Source organism: Nannospalax galili, unplaced genomic scaffold (assembly GCF_000622305.1).
Source record: "Nannospalax galili isolate Female #2095 unplaced genomic scaffold, S.galili_v1.0 scaffold192, whole genome shotgun sequence".
NCBI classification, from domain to species: domain Eukaryota; kingdom Metazoa; phylum Chordata; class Mammalia; order Rodentia; family Spalacidae; genus Nannospalax; species Nannospalax galili.
The window spans coordinates 1,614,756-1,615,410 of record NW_008331810.1 but is presented as its reverse complement, the minus strand read 5'-3'; the positions used below and the strand labels follow the sequence as shown (position 1 = coordinate 1,615,410).

Below are 655 nucleotides of genomic sequence, written 5' to 3'. Positions count from 1 at the left end.
GCCTTTTATAGAGTAAGATCCATAAAAGAGAACTAAAGGCAATTTACATGGGTGGTCAACAAGAAGACTGCTTAGTCTATAAAATCAAAACAAATCAAGCAAAGGTGGTGTGTGACGGGAGGACCGAAGGTCTTTGTTAACCTGGTACACAGAGTGTGGCTTCTTAACCAGGTGCGATGGTGCCCATCAGCATTTAGAAGCTAAGGCAAGAGGATTTTGCATCTGGGCTAGCCTGAGCTACACAGCAGGACTGTGTCACAAGGAGGAGAGAGATGCTATCTTTGGCAGCACACATACTAAAATTGGAATGACACACAGAAGACATCATGGCCCCTGCCCAGGGATGACAAGCAAATGCATGAAGTGGTCCATGGTTTTTAAAGATGCATTCATTTTTACTTTATGTGTATGAGTGGTTTTTATTATTTTTATTTTTTATTTTATGTGTATGAGTGTACTCCCTGCATGTGTATTCCATGTCATGCAATGCATACAGAGGTCAGAAGAGAACATTGGATTTCCCTGGAACTGGAGTTATAGATGATTGTTAGCTGCCATGTGGGTGCTGGGAATCAAACCCCAGTCTCCTGCAAAAGCAGCCAGTGCTCTTAACCGCTGAATCATCTCTCTAGTCCCAGAGTGTTTTGCCTGAATG

General features: G+C 42.9%; 1 non-coding gene across 1 annotated transcript; it reads left to right on the top strand.

Annotated features, from left to right (window-relative positions):
* Nucleotides 1-272: 272 nt before the first annotated feature.
* On the top strand, nucleotides 273-378 carry LOC115069235. Its single transcript, XR_003848506.1, has one exon. It is a non-coding gene; the product is annotated as a U6 spliceosomal RNA (small nuclear RNA).
* The last annotated feature ends 277 nt before the right edge of the window (nucleotides 379-655 follow it).